Consider the following 15,541-nt stretch of genomic DNA (forward strand, 5'->3'; position numbering starts at 1 on the left):
ATTTTGCACGTGTGCAATTTGATCAACATTTGTGAGGACTGAGAAAAATATAGAAATAAGTCATGAGTCTGTGAGTGTTTGCTCTTTCCTCTGAAACAGCAGTTGGACAGAACACCATCAGCTGCCGTTCTCCTCTCCTGTCTATTTTAAAACTTCTACCGCTCACTCAGCCGAGCAGATGAGCCTGCCAGTTTATCTGCCTGCCAGTTTATCCTCACGATAAAAATGTGCAACCAAACACTAATTGCACACATACTCCGATCAACACAGACTCCTCAGCGCTTATGACAAACAAGCGCATCGAATTCTGTCTATTTCCAGAGCCCCCTGTCTGCATTACGCCCCTTAGTAAAAAGGGACAAAAGAGCCAGTGTACGTGAAAACAACTTGTCGCCTTTCTTCATGTCAATCTCCATTAGTGTAGGAGCGCCGCTTGAGTGGAACTTTGTGAATGGGGCCCATTCTTTTCATTCCTCTGCTTCCAGGGGCAACCGAGCCGGGAACTCCGCCGCTCTCCCTCTCTGGGTTACGGCGGTCATGTATCCGATAGGTGGTCGCCCCATGTCTGACTTCACAGTTTGACATCTTAATACATCCCAGACAGAACCTAATAGTCCGCTGCTGGTGCTGCTGCTGCGTCACCTCGTTGGATTCTGTGATGTCAAGTGCATTCTGTCTGTCGTAGATAAAGGGTTAAAGACTGCGCTTTACAACAACCGTCCTCATTAATATTCCTTCTTTCCTCACAGACCAGTCTATCAGACCACCAGCAGAGAACAGGAAAGACAATTGTGGAGGCATGCAGTTTACCTGAAGTCGATCAGGACACGTATTGGATCTTTTCCTGTGCAAAACAGAAAAGTGCACAATTCATAAACAGTATATTGAGACAATTACTACAGTACAATAAGTTCTATTGGTATGTTAGTAAAGGATAGTGTATACTGATGTCAAAACAAATATAAAGGTATATCATAGGTGTTTTATTATGGACTAAGGACTTTGTTTTTGGCCTGACGAGGGCTGTGTTCACATTCACACAAACGTCTGTACATTTGTTAGTTTGCATGTTAGAGTCTTGAGGAAACTGTTGATGGACACTGTGGTTAAAATACGTTGTGTAGGATATGAAAGACCAGATCAGATCTAAAATAGCAATTATGTAGCGAATATATTTAGTTTCTTTTAAGTTTAAAATTTGAAATTATTATTAGATTTTGTTGTTCATCCATCAGCACACACGATGCACCAATTCAATATGTCACGTTTGTATCACCACTGAAACTGACACCAGGTAGACAGGATATAGGACAATGACATGTCCAGTCCACATTAAATATGTATTTTTAGGCAAAAATAATCAGTGTTTCCATCACCAGTATTGTATTGTATTGGTACATGACTTGGATTTGGTGTTGGAATAAATATCAGTTCACTGAAATAAACTGGAAAGTGAGTTCTGACAGAAAGATGCCAGCAGCCCGAAAAGTTATTATTATTTTTTTGCATCACACTGAAGAACTCGCAGACACACAAATGCAAAAGCTGCAGTTGTCACCTTCATGAGCCGTTACTGCATGAGCACAAGATAGATGCACCAATCTAATAATGACATTACTTGCAGTTCTGGGGGGCTGGGACATTCATTTTACACTCTTCTCATAAACAAACGGATTAAAGACATAGGACACGATAAGTAATTCCACCTCTAGTGTTCACAAATTGTCACGGCTTCCTTCTGCCCAAGTAACTGATGCATCATTACTTTGTGTTCAGAACTTACAGGAACATTTTTATAGTCATTGATTGTTGGTGATAGATCTCTTCAATGCTTTAATCCACACTGAATTGCATTCTGTCGCAAACCCAATTACTCCACTTGAGCTAATCCTGTGGGAGTAGTTTTTCACCAGAGAACAATACAAGCCACCCACACAAATATCCACCCCATGGGTAGAGTTAAGACCCATAGAGCTACAGGAATAGAATGCGTTTAATGACGGAAATCTGTTCCCCCTTTGTCTTAATGAGATTCTTATGCAATCCTGGATGACATTTGAGAGCAATGGATGCTCGTACAGAAAGTGGAAAGCAGAAGAAAGTCACAGGTAAATGTGGAGTGACGGAGTAAAGGAAGATGAGAACATGAACTACCGTCACTGGGCCCAGATTTAATAATTACAGAGAAGAAAAGACAGTCAAGAGTGTGAGGACGGGGCGTACAGAGAACACGGTTGTAACTATTCACAGGTGATTATGTAGGAGAGAGAGATGAATTCCTGTGACTCCTGTACTGTTCACCCACTCCTGGCGTTGGTACCTGCTGAGCTTCTTTATCTCATCTAATTAAAATGTTAAGATGAAATAATTACTATGTAATTATTACTATTACTATTATGTCCCTTCACAATCACATATATACAGTCAATGCATCTTCGTTAGTGTCTACAAATGATATTTAACATATTAATGGCATATTAATGATCCTTGTTACCTTGCATTTATTTCATATATAAATTTACACTAGTTGTTCTCAAGACTGTCTCGTATCTTTTGGCACTTATGTTTGCAAAGGTTTTGTCTGTTGGGTGCCATGAACAATCATAAAAAAATGTGAACGCACCCTGTAAACATTTTGATAAAAGAACCTTGCAGATGCTCGGATGCACTTTTCAATACAATCAATATTGTTGGAAAGTAACTAAGTACATTGAAAATTGTTCCTGAGTACAATTCTGAAATATTTTTACACACTAATACCTATCTTATACTTTACTTATAATTTAACAATACCAATGCAATGATAATGTAATGTATAACCATACATTTGGATTTATTTAAATACCGCTGACTAAATTCAAATGGCACTGAACCATCCAAATCCTGGTTGGTGACTTCTGTGGAACGACTTGATTATTTGCCCTTGACAAACACAAGTTGTTCAAGTTGACATGTTCATCATCCCATCTGTGTCATACCAGGGTTTTGTGTGTAAAAGAGGCGTCGTAATAACATGACCAACACATTCAGAGAATCCTCAGGGGCAAAATTGTTTAGCCGTAACAACGCATAACTCGATTCTTTTCGTTCAGCCTCATTTCCAGCCATATAGTGAGCAGCTGTTTCCACTGAAAAGTGTTCTGATTAAAAACCCACCCGGCAACGAATTGCAAAAAAGATGAGCAAATAAATGGTAATGGCTTGTAGATATAGTCTTGCAGAGTTGGTGGAAATAAAAACAGTACCCCTGCTCAGCTAATGGCTGCGTCTGTGTGCTGCTCTTCAATGGAGGTGTGGCGATTAACCAGCTGTTCTTTTGTCAGCCCTTCATCCTCGAAGCCTTTTTCTCTTGTAGAACTGAAAAAATACAGTTTGAAAACACTTGAAAACACTAGTCCCACCTTAATGTTATTGTCTCAGTATGGTTTGGTGTCTCTTTATGGTGCTCTCTAAGCCATAACGGTCCAATTATTAACCCCTGGGATCAGAGGCCCACTGGTGCTTGACAATTGTTGAGAATTGCTTGTTGTATTTGCTGTTTCTGTCTCCCAACATCCACAAAGGGGCAACAAAGTGCACATTCCACACTCGAAAACAAAGGTTTATGAGATTTATGCTTTATTGGAAGCAATGTTTTGGGGTTTTACAAGAGAAAAGGAGACAGGCTGAAAATCTGCGGGTAGATTTTTAATGTGATGTGCATGCAAGACAGGCAAAAATATACATATCAGAATTTGTGTTTGAAAGCTGCCATATCTGCCAACGAAGGGTTAAGACTGCTAAATACTGTCTTATGGGCCCAAACTTTTTCACATGCCACAATAACTGTATTATTATGTATATTTTTTCTTTAAAATAAATGTGTTTGCTGCAGCTCTGATGGGTTGTGTGCACCTGGAAGCAAACTGCAACAGATGATGCAATACCGGCCAGCAGGCTTTCATCATATGCAGTGTTCATCATCATCATCATCATCATCATCATCATCATCATCATCATCAACAACACCCAAACCTGCCACACAACCGCCAGTTGCTTGCAGATTGGAAGAGGAGTTTGTTTGTTGCAGCCACAGCCAAAGCTTTCCCTCTCTCTCTCTCTCTCTCTCTCTCTCTCCCCTTCCCCTTCCACTCCCGGAAGTATCGCGAGACTTGCGCGTGTGGTGAGCGACACTCGCGGTGGTATCGCGAGAGTGGAGCGCGCCGCTTGGGGGAGGAGTCGAGAGAGGCGGTGACCTCATCGTCGCGGCGAGGCGGAGCGAGCGCAGCGAGGCGCCGCAACTTTGGATGAAACTTCTGATTTGAACGAACCGAGCAGGGCGGTCGGTCGGTCGGTCGGTCGGCAGCGAGGAGGTGAAGAGCCGCATCTCTTTATCTCCATATCCGGTTCGTTGGTTTTCCTTTCTCGTCACCGGGGCCAGCGACGGGTGGCGTGTGCAGGGGACCGACGAGCGAGAGCGTTATTTTTTCGTTTTTCCCTCTCGAAAACGAAAAACGCCGACAAGGTGGAAATGAATAAAGGTGAGTCCTCTCCTCCTCTCCTCCTCTCTCTGACTCCGTTAGTTCTGTCTGTATTTGATCCTATATCGAGCAATAGGCGAGCTGTTCGCGCTTTATTCATCACCTGTGTGTGTGTGTGTGTGTGTGTGTGTGTGTGTTTGTGTGTGTGTTGACGTGAGAAAACTATACCGGAGCCCAAAAAAAAAAAAAAAAAAAAAAAGTTAAGCTAGGAGTCAGGTTAGTGTTAGCAACATTCCCGAGTGGCGTATTATCATGATGCTTTAAGCTAACACCTGCTTTTTAGTTGACTGTTAGCAACCGCGTCGTTAGCTACACATGCCGCCCCCCCCCCCCCCTGACTGTGCCTCTCTCCGGGGACACAAGCCCCCCAGGTTGAAATGGAACATGCATCCTAACAGAAGAGAAAAAAGAGCAGGAGACCTCGCTCAAAGAAGAAAGTCAGGTAAAGGTAGTTGTTGTTTATTGAAGTGTCGGCTAGCTGCTGCTGCCGCCACCCGATCCTCTCTGCCCTATCCTCTCTGTCACTCTGGCCGATCCTCTCTGCCCTATCCTCTCTGCCCGATCCTCTCTGTCACTCTGGCCGATCCTCTCTGCCCGATCCTCTCTGCCCGATCCTCTCTGTCACTCTGCCCGATCCTCTGCCCTATCCTCTCTGCCCTATCCTCTCTGCCCGATCCTCTCTGTCACTCTGGCCGATCCTCTCTGCCCGATCCTCTCTGCCCGATCCTCTCTGCCATCTCTGCCCGATCCTCTCTGCCCGATCCTCTCTGCCCAGTCTGAGTGTCATTTCTTCTCCTGACGTGATTCATTCAAAGCAGATCGACGCCGTCGCAGTTTCCTTCTCTCTTGGAAGTCGCAGTGCAGAGTCCTGGCAATTTTTCTTGTTGTTGTTGTTGTTGTTGTTGCTGTTGCTGCTGTAGTCGTCACTGAGCCTCGTTTGCAGATGTTTGTTGGGGGCATTTGCAGGAGTTCACCCAGAGCTCAGCAAGGTGTGGATTCAGACAGGCGTCGTTCAAGAGGGGGTGTGTTGGGGGAGTTTTTGGACTTTTACAATCAGGCTTCTTGGGTATTAAAAATTAAAAAAAACAAAAAACCCCAACAAATATTAATAATCTATAAATGGAAAAGGGAATGCACATCCAGGAACTCACAGCAAATCGATTAGGGAGTACATGCAGACTTTTCTACCCAATGTCGTGGTCAAAAGCGGACTCATTATTCAAAATGGCCGTCCGTCTAGTCCTCATGTCACATCTAAAATAGTGATGTATATCAGTGCCACGTCTAAATCGTGAGCGTGGCACGGATGCTTTGACCGGCGATCGATGGAGCCCACAGCAAACCATTGTTTGAGACAAACTCCGTAACGCTCAGTAAAGTTTGATCGTATGCAAGTTTATTGTTTATTTGCTTGTGTCCGGGCTCTTGTCTGCCTCGGTGACACCCTGAGAGGGTTTTTATTTTTAATTGTAAGTAAGACCCCCTGTAGCCGCTCTGTATGCTGTTATTGCCACCATCTCCACCTGTGGAGTCTGTCCTCAGGCTACCAGCTTCGACCCTTCAGGGGGCTCACACACACACACACACACACACACACCCTGCTTCCTCCTTTGACAAGTCCTAAATGGACACGTCAAAGAGATCTCATCTCTATTCATGGCGGGGGGTGGGCTGCATTCTCATCTTGAAACACAACAGCAGCGTTAGGTATTTTAACTTGCTGCAGCCACTGTCAACCCCCCACAAACTATTAAAAAAAAAATGTATGAGCAGTCAGACATCTCGTGCCACCAGGTCTCCCCTCGTCGATGCCCGTGAATGCCAACGCTGAGTGGATGTGGCCGCGGTGTCGCGGTTACAGCATGAAGTAGGCTATTCAAATCGAGTGTGTAGGTGGAGGCGTACATGTTCTGTAACACATGGAGCTGTCGATTTGAATGGGAGGGAGGGAGGGGAGGGTGAAAGAGAAAGGAAAAATGTCAGGGTAGCTGATGGGCAGCTAATAGATTATCAAAAGGACATCTGAAACATCTCTCTGGGTGTTTCCTGGATTAAGTAGTCGGCAAAAAAGCTGTCTTCGAAAGGGCTTCAAATCTCTTCACCATAAACACAGCAGGGGGTCTTATTGGGACTTTCAAATGGAGAATTTCCCAGAGCCCTAGTTAGTCTGTGCGCGCAAATTAATTAAAAAAAAAAATCTGTTTCCGATGCATGCACTGTGATCTGGATATGGTCAATCTTTAAAAAGAAAAGAGTCTGTGGTGTGTAGCTGGAGCCTATCTGGGACAGGCAAGGCTTTTGGCAGTGCCCACAGAGAGAAATCTGGCAAATGAAAAGTCGGGGAGAAAAAAGAGGACATTTCAATCCCAATCTGACCAGATTGCACTTTGACTATCTACATGCGACACGTCACTGACGGAAGCAGAAAATTCCTGTTTATCCGTCTTCAACCACCCACACTAACCACCCCCCCTTCGCCGTTACCCGATTACTTTCTCGCACCTCTCTGCCTCGCTTGTATCACTTCGTCTTTACTCTTCACTTCCCACGATTCCCTTCTTCTCCCATCACTGACGGTGTCTTTTCCCCTCATCTTCCTTCTCTCCTGTTGTGGAAGGCATGCCAGGACTCTGACATTCTCATAATCTCCGTCCACATCCCTCCACCGTATCTCTACTTCTCTCGTTCTCCCATTTCCCCCCGGCGCTCCCACTCGTCTCCTTTTACTTGATTTCTCCTTTTCCCTTTCTCTGTTTCTGCCTCCCTCCCCTTCTCCGCTGTCTCTCTCTGTATGCTGGAGATTGGAATGTGAGTTCCCTCTCTTTAAGGTCTTGGGGTGGGCTGTCTCTTGAGAAATACCAGAGCCACAAACACTCCTCAACAGTGAATAGATTACACTGCGTGGCAAGATGATTTAATGAAACTATGAGGTTTTTTTTTCCTGCATAGAGAATTTAAAGGTGGCCATGTCACTCAAATGCTGTGCAGATAAATATATTTTTACTTTAACCTGTGTGGTTCCCATTAATTACCTAGATTGTCTGCTCGACAACAAAAACGTTGACATCATGCATTTTGTGCCGTTGCTTCATTGTAGAGCTGTGTGCAGAGCATTGATTGCCTCAGCCCCTCTGTTGCTCTCTCTCTATATAGCTCTCTCACACAAACATATTGACAATGGACCGGTCTGTAATAGTTGTACTGGCCATCAGGCAGAAACACTGGCAGCAATCCTGCCGTGTCTGTGGACTGTCAGAAAAAAAAAAATCCATAAAAAGTATTTGTCGTCTTCGGCAGGCAGGCTGAACTCCTCATTGTATTTGTGGTGTGTGCTTTAGCCGTGCGTGTTCGAGCGACGGGCATGCGGTTCTCAGCAGGCGGGCAGAACCTGGCGTAACACGGCACAGCTCTGTGCTGAGTGCATGCATGCAGAGACTGGGATTACTAATCAACCCTCACCCCCCCCCCCCCCCCCCCCCCCCCCCCCTTTATTTTAATATTTATCCTGCGCGATGGCATAGCGGGGAGTATAGGGTATTGTTTTCAACCCCGCCGGTGTGTGTACAAATAACTCAAAATCTCAGGGATGTATTTTCACCAGACTTGGAGGGAATATTACTTTATTGATTTAGTTTTTAAAAGTACTGATGAACATTAAATCAAATGCAATGACTTACAATAAAAACCCAAGGTTTAAGCTCTGAAACAGTTTATATGTCATGTTTATATCTACTTCGGAGGCTGAGGAATAAAGGTTTTAGTGACCCTGTAATGTTCAATGGACCCTGTAATCTTTACCTCTGGCTTGTGGTGATACTGGCTGTTACTCGCCAAAATCCACCTCCCTGCCTTTTTTCCCCGTTTCTCCCCCCCAGTGAGCCGGGTTGTTGTTCAACAAGCATGTTGGAATCTGTGTCTGCATCTTCTTAGTCGTCATCCAAGTTACTTCTCTTCTCCGCTTCATCGCTGCTCGTGTGTCTCTCAGGTCATCTCAACTGACTTTAAAGGCAGGCGAAAACTTGCCAAAAAAACAAACCAAATACATTCCCCATGAGGCTTTTCGTCTTCCTGAGGTGAATGTCTGTGACTCTGGATACATTTCATCTGTCATATTTCTAGAAAACTCACCTATGGCCTATCCGGGCTGTAAAGTGAGAATTACGCAGATGTTGCACCCATTCCTTAAAAGCAGGTAAAGGCAAGTGTTTCATCTGGTGTGAAGACTTGAGTGCAGCCTTTGTTGAAAGCCTGGGTCTCTGTGCTCTGACAAATTTGAAGTGCAAGCCGGCATATTGTTTTCACTTAACAAAACAGCCTTTTCAGTGTTTGCTCTGATTTGTGAAATTGCTTACCTCTTTTGATCCATGGGTTTTTGCAGACGATAAAATGGGAGCCCCGCTGAGGCTTTCAGTTGGCGATGTCAGGGCCCCTTCATAGAAGCCAGAGACGGAAAGAGATGGCACAAGAAGAAACAGTTAATTTACTTATTCAACCTGAGGTGGAGGCAATTAAAAGCTAAATTTTCCGTGTATTGGATTCCGTTCTCTTTCTCCACTTTCTACTCTCTGTCTGGTGAAATAACTTCCTAATTAGGGCTATAAGAGTGGATTATAGCACATGAAAGTGGTGTGGATTACAAAAAAAGCTTCCATTTCAGTTGTGACAGATGAGCAAAAAAATCTAAAAAAAACATGACGAAACAATGACTAGGCACGCTAATCCATGTAGAAGTAAACACAAGCAACATATTGTACAGATGGGAGAGTGCTCAGAAAGCGGGGGACCGAGAGAATAGCCTGGATATTATAGGAACAATACTGAAATACTGTCAACAGTAGCAAGGAATTATCATTCTTATAATAGTACAAGCCAGGGTGAGTAATCAACAACAGACAAAGGCATACAAGATAATGCTTATTTTGGGCTAAACCAACCGTTGCCTACAGCGTTGGATGCATTATTTTGGTTGTGTTGGGAAAAATACGGCTGGCTAGTGGCATAGGGGAAAATGACAAGTTGATTCAAACAGATTTTAATCCCCCATAGTTGATTTAATTAGGACATTTGATGACAGTGGGAATGTAGACACCAGGACCTCAAGAGATTTTATAGTATGTTGACTTTTTGAACTTCTGAAAAAATGTATTAATTCATGTAGTCTTTGAGTGTAAACCAAAATTTTCCACAGTTGGTAATTATATACATTGATGGCACATCCTGTCGACCACTTCACCCTCCATCTATGAACTCCTTCTCTGCTTTTGGTTTCACAAAGTAATCCAATATCTATATCTAATAGCAACAGGACTTATTTGGATCGGATTGTTATAGCTTCGTAGACATTGGTGGTGTTTTCTGGCCAATCACAGAGATGCTCAGTGGTACTCATCAAATTTTTATGTTAATTTTTCATATATATGAAATAAAAACTATCAAAATCCCATGCTACACTACTGTGTGGAATTAGCTGTTTTAATTAGAATGATTTAGTGGTTTAGTGGTTGTGATTGTTTTAAAAATACAACAACAACACAGCTTGAAATAAAAAGTCAAGTGCAGGTGAACCATGTTCATTATCCTGCATTAAACATGGGTTTGTGCTTGAAATTGATCATTCCTGTACTCATAACTTCCTCTATTCAACTCCACAGTGACATGAAAAGAATGTGAAATGTGTAGGAGCACATTTACCTCAATTCCCACCAACTGCCTTGCCATCTGTTTCCAAGCAGACAGAACTCTCAAATTTCTGTCTTGCTGGATGGCTAAAAGGATGTTGCTTCTCTTTGCTGCCCGGGCTGGTAGTAGTGATAGAAGTGTGGAGCTGCAACCTGAAATTTATGCGAGCTATTTGTCAGGAAATGAATGTGATTTGGTTGAATTTCTCACACACCATGGGCCTATTTGTTTCAGCAGAATTAATATTTAGCAACTTGAGCTTATTCTCCATCATAGAATTAACTGGAATTTATCACATGCTTGTTGCAAATTCTGAAGACTGGCTTGGCATACATTTTGAGTCGAATGTTAGCGGGTAAATTCCAGTGTAGTTTGTGTGATTTAAAGTTTTGAGAGTGGCCGAGCCTTTTGGTTTTGATGTTGAGGATATTCATTTGTTGCACAGAAATGCCTTCCCATTTTTTGTGTCAACACAGAAGGGCAATACTTGCTTTTTGTCCTGCCTCCACTTGGGGCCATTCGGAACAGTTTCAAACACTTTTTTCCTTCAAATGTCTTATAAACCCATTTTTACAGGTGTAACATCGACGCCATCAAAATTTTTCTCATGTGTTTCATGATTTGCAGATAGAGTACAAATACAAAATACAGGATTTGTCATACTTGTCACACTTTGCAAAACTGAATTTCATGTGATAAAGGTTAAAAAATTCCATTCATGCATTATATTCAATTTCCAAGTTATCTCCATTAGAATGGGGGTTTAATTGTGTTTTATTGATCATGCATTAAATTATTTGCGAATTCTCTTTAAGTTTGGAATAAAAAATTGTTTAAAAAAGTCCAAATAACTTAATTTCAAGTAGTAAAACACCAAAAATGTTAACTCGACTAAATGTTTTGTACATCTCTCTCTGGCTAAGAAAAGCAAGAGAGGAGAGTTCAGGACTCAACAGGAGGTTTATAGAATTGTTTGAATGCGGATGTGTGAGTTGGAATCAATCCCTTCATGTTGTTTTGTACAGTGTGAACCATTTTGTGTGACGGTGAAGCACCAGCCTGAAAGCAACGTGTGAAGTGTGACAAAGCACCATCAGTTCGAATACAGAAATGATCCTTTACCCAATAAAAAACCCCTGCTGTAGTCATTCTGGATAGCTCATCATGGTTCGACAGACTTGGCTGTACCTGAAGCACTGCATGAAAAACATCATGGTATCTCATTAGTGTTCAGTTCCAATGTCTTTGGAGAGCTGAATTTAGTACTTTTTAAGCCCTTGTTTAGGATGCACAGTACAGTATGTCAGTGAATGCCACTCATTAGTTAAAAGAACTGGATGAGGACAAAGACGGTAACAGTAGACGCTGTCAAATGCATTTGGCAGCTGACGGCAGCAGTAAGTGCAAAATTCGAGAATCAAACGGCAGAAACCATGGCAACAATTTCAAACAGTCCACCACATTGCACGCTTAATCTAGGCCCGCCCAAACTGATTTGTAAAGTGATGCCAGGAGCAAAATCTGGAACCAAACCATCCTACTATCTCAGTTCAACAGTAATGGCCTCCAGTCGGCAATGCTCCAGTAGTGAGTGAAAAAAATCATGAGAGATTAAAGATGGAGAGATATATTTTTGCCAAGGACTTTCTATTAAGAGATTTGATTACGTTTTACCTGAGGAGGCCCTGTAACTAGAACTTTCCTCTCCCCATGCCAGTTTTATGTGAAGCCCTTAAATGCCCAGGCTATGTTGGCCTTCTCGTGTGAATCGTGGACCTTGAACTGAAATGTTTAAGCCATGGCCAACTAGACAACTCATCCTTTGCAAATCCTGTGCTCCCCTCATAGCTCAGTGTCATGTTGGAAATTCCATTAGCGCTGCATGCAAATTGGACTCTGTGGGGTGCAATGGAAGTGGTTAGTTAGGATTTTGTGAACCTGAAAAGAAAGGTGATTAACACAAACAAATTTGGGGAAAAAAAGAAACTCTATTGTGCAAACAGTCCTTGTAATTTCAGTAGCTTTCTAGCATTGTATCGAGGCTGTAAACTGTGACTGTAGAGTGTGTAGAGGGCTACTCATATTTGTCAAGCTGGCTGCTTATAAACCTGTCTTCACATGGTCACATGGCCCTGTTTAATATGAACCACCTAGAAACCCCACCGCCAACTTGCGTTTTTGCACTATAATCACAGAGCGACACAATATTTACAGAATGTATAAGTGTACTGCGTTTGAGGCTTCAACCTGGACTGTGCGTCGATTCCTATGCAGAAGAATAATGTGCGACTTCCTTAACAGACCTGTGTTTTTCTCTGTAGGGAAGCCGTCTCTGACGACAGTCACATAAGTAGAGGAAACACAGGCACGGGATTAAAGGAAGACGTATCCTGGTCATTGTTCATCACTGCTGGATGGAGATTCCTCTCTGCCCTGACTGCTTGAAGTTGGGGAAGCTGTCATCTGTTTGCAGTAAGTTTTCTTTTAATGATCAAATGATCAACACACAATCTGCAGTGTAACACTTTGAAGCGGCGAGAGTATTTTATGTGACGACAAACTACAAGGAATGTTGTTTTCTTCTTCGTCGTACCGCACATTGCAGATCTGCCCCTGTGATCAGAGGGAGGGGGAAGAAAAAAAATGTGGCTTTAAAGTCAACATGGTTTTGAGTTTTTTCCCAGCCTTGAAATTGATTCATTAAGTGTGCCGTAATCGACGGCCTCTGTGATTTCACTGTCACTTTGAGTTCTCGTCCTTGGCTGTAATGCCCCACTGAGCCTCAACAAACCAAACAGATAATCATGTGGCCATGTTGATGTTTCTGGTAGCGCCGCCACTTGGGAGGGGTTAAAATAATGGAACACACATTTCAGGCAGAGATGTGGTTTAGTACTCAAGGTACTATAAAAATGTCACTTGTCTCAAGAACTAGGACGTGGACAGTTTTATGAAGAAAAATAATGATTATTTATCAATAACTGACGAAACTAAGCAGCCAAATCAGGACTGTGGATTTAGTATGATTTTCTTTGAGTCCACAGCATGTACTGAACATCCGCCCAGTGCATTTTGAAGGCTCAAGCCTCCCATGACCTTGAAAAGAGTGAACAGAAAATGGATAGATGGATTTTTCTTGCTAACAGTGATTCATGTGCTGTTATCCACCAGCTACCTTTCTGTTTGAGGCTGAGCGGTGGGTGCATGTTTGTTTGGGTGTATAATGTTCATGTAGTGATATAAATATCTCAGTTTAAAACACAACTACTATTTATCTGCTCCAAGAAAAGTTATCTGTATTTAAAAACAAAAACAGTGGAATGAAAAGCTAGATGCATATTATCGTCCTCTTCATCTCTCAAAAAAGTTGAATGAAGCTCCAGAACTCATGGTGCCAAGGAGGAAAGATCCCAATAATGAGAGACATCTTGCTCGGGTTTGTGGTTTCCAAGGAGGTCCTCAATTGTGCCAGGGGTGGTAAACACATAAATCCAGCTTGATTTAGTGAAAGGCAGCAGCAGCTTTTGGCTGAACCCTCTACAGTCTTCCTGCTTTGCAGATCCATGTACTAACACAAAGCCAGAGATTATGCTGATCGTAGTGAATTCCTCACGAACACTCGATAGAGTAGAGTCATTATTTTGTTGTTTCCACGTCATTTTTCCGACTGATTCCTTTTGTCTGTAAAATGTCTGAAAATACTTTAGAGTAACAGGCCAAAATCAGCTAATTCTGTTGATTCCAGCGTCTTTTCAACAGACATACAACTGGGCTATAGGATCGGACTACCTCAAATGGACCCGAGGACAGTTTTCCCCCTAAACCTGAAAAATTAGGTCACAATGCCCACCACATCTGGCTTGCAGGCGGTGGAAGCAGAAACCAAAACAGGAAGGTGGCTTGTCATGATCCAGAGAGCTCACTGCAACCTCTGCGGTCTTTGCTCATCCAAGGGGGGGGGGGGGGGTTTGGCGTGTAAGGTCACTCTGGCCTTGCAAGCCAGAGTGGAGTTTTTCTATTCTAGGTTTTAATAGATTTCAGGTTCGTGGCTTGATAAAGACTAAATGTTTGGGAGAAGTGCATCAGTCTTTTAGCTGAGCCATGAGTGTCCAATGGCACGTAGGGGAATGTGAGAGGAGGCCGTGTGAGTACACAATAAGGATGACCTCATCGTTTTCAACTTCATCTAAAGCTCAACATGCTGAAGAACAATGAAATCTGCATGCCCCTCTTCCCCAGCCCACCCCGTCCCCTTACACTGTGTTTGTATGTGTTCATGTCCCCACCACTAAGGTGTCTATTTACCTTCTAGTTTACAGAGGTTCTTAAAATATTTACCCAGGGTGGAACTGGTTAATGATTATTTGGACAAGCGGGATTGCAAGTGTTGGGCGACTCACACTCGGGACATTTGTGTGACATCGTTGCAGAGAAATCCAGCTCCAATGGGCTTTGTTCCTGGTGTCGGTCAGTGAATGCAGTCCTAACCTCCCTGACTCTCTGTGGGTTAGAGGTTGACATTTTAGCTCTGGCTTTATTGTCAATTACAATAGGGTTAGGGTTGTTTTTTTTTTTTTTAAATAGTCTTGATATAGACGAAAAGTCTTCACATCATGGATTATTATGCTCATCAGTTTTTAGTTAATCATTTGTTCTATATTATATTAGAAAACCGATACAGCCCAAGGTGACATCTGTTCAGACAACAACAGTAAACCTCAAAGAATTCAGTTTATCTTATTTGAAACAAGAAAAATTTACAAATTCTCCAATAGGTGGAACTATAAAATATATCTTTCTTGATTGGACTATTGACAGAAAATGAATCTGCAACTATTTTGATAATCAAGTATCAAGTTTTCCTATTTGTTTATTAATTAGAGCAAAAATGCTAAATGTTCTCTGGTTCCAGCTTTTCCTTTATATTTGATATAATTTGATTAAATCTGAACATCCTTGGGTTCTGGACTGTTGTTCAGAAAGAAAAAGCAGATAATCAGGAGCACAAGAGGCAGACTAATTGATAATGAAAATAATTGTTAGTTTCACCCCTATTTTTTTTTGTCATACCATTGACATTGATATTTCCCAAAGTTTAGTTATTTGTCATATCATTGACATTTCCAAAAGTTTAGTTATTTCCAACCATTTTCACAAGACCAACTTACTATTGTCTTTTCTACCAGTTACCTTCAGTCATTCAGAAAACCTTTCTCGACTCAAGAAGCAAGTGACGGTGACCTTGTCTGTCAGAAAGCCTTCCCTGCAACTCTGCTGTGCTTCTTCCACTGCATCTCTCCTCGTCAGCATGAACGCAAACTGTTGCTGCCTCTTTACCCAGT

General features: G+C 42.5%; 1 protein-coding gene across 6 annotated transcripts in view; it reads left to right on the forward strand.

Annotated features, from left to right (window-relative positions):
• Window positions 1-4,272: 4,272 nt before the first annotated feature.
• The window catches only part of sipa1l1 (signal-induced proliferation-associated 1 like 1), a 65,226-nt gene continuing 53,957 nt past the window's right edge, over window positions 4,273-15,541 (forward strand). For 2 of the 6 annotated variants that reach the window (XM_035616736.2, XM_035616737.2), the window contains exons 1-2: window positions 4,275-4,520; window positions 12,521-12,671. The gene's annotated coding sequence lies outside the window, so the exon portion shown is untranslated. Of the gene's footprint in view, window positions 4,521-12,520; window positions 12,672-15,541 lie in introns of all 6 variants that reach the window. The other 4 variants (XR_004786231.2, XM_035616741.2, XM_035616739.2 and 1 more) reach the window with 3 other exon arrangements.

Source organism: Scophthalmus maximus, chromosome 18 (genome assembly GCF_022379125.1).
Source record: "Scophthalmus maximus strain ysfricsl-2021 chromosome 18, ASM2237912v1, whole genome shotgun sequence".
NCBI lineage: Eukaryota > Metazoa > Chordata > Actinopteri > Pleuronectiformes > Scophthalmidae > Scophthalmus > Scophthalmus maximus.